Source organism: Penaeus monodon, chromosome 20 (assembly GCF_015228065.2).
Source record: "Penaeus monodon isolate SGIC_2016 chromosome 20, NSTDA_Pmon_1, whole genome shotgun sequence".
NCBI classification, from domain to species: domain Eukaryota; kingdom Metazoa; phylum Arthropoda; class Malacostraca; order Decapoda; family Penaeidae; genus Penaeus; species Penaeus monodon.
Window position 1 is genome coordinate 43954634 of NC_051405.1, and position 692 is coordinate 43955325.

Consider the following 692-nt stretch of genomic DNA (forward strand, 5'->3'; position numbering starts at 1 on the left):
GCAACAAATTTATAAATTATCGTTCATATACAGTATAATCCAAAAATAAAGAATTTTCATTTATTCGCAGTAATCACGTATCCTCATAAGGTTTCGTGGTTGTATTTTTAACCATTAAGATATCAGTGAGGTAATGCATCACAGTAGAAAGTATGAAAAATGTATAAGTGCGGATGAATAATTCCAGAAGGTAAAGCAATTTGGGATTCGATTATACATTTTCGTCAGCATTTGGACCGGTCAGGAACTGCCTTGGGTTAGAATCCGATGGATATCATATAATGGATATTCCGAGAAGTGTCCCCAGGCCATATTAGGGTGATAGACTTTTAAATAACCTTTTTAATATGTTAAGGTGAAGCATTAATCAAGTCAACAAAAAAAAAGTATCTGAAATGCTTGTTATACATGTGACTTCAGAGAAATTGGTGGAAGATTTGATTTTAAGTAATACTTCTAAAACAGTATTTGTCTTCAGAGTTACTGGGCTCCGTATTTTCGTTCCCTTTAAAAAATATCTGTGATTAGGAGTAAATTGTCTTATCCGTATTATATATATAAAGATAATGTAGTTTTCTGTTTTTTGGTCACGACGTTACGGACAGGCAGGAACTCCAAGTATAACTTATATGCTTATTTATCATCCTTGATCTCTTCCTCTGGTTCTCTTTTTGGCAATGACTCTACCGCAG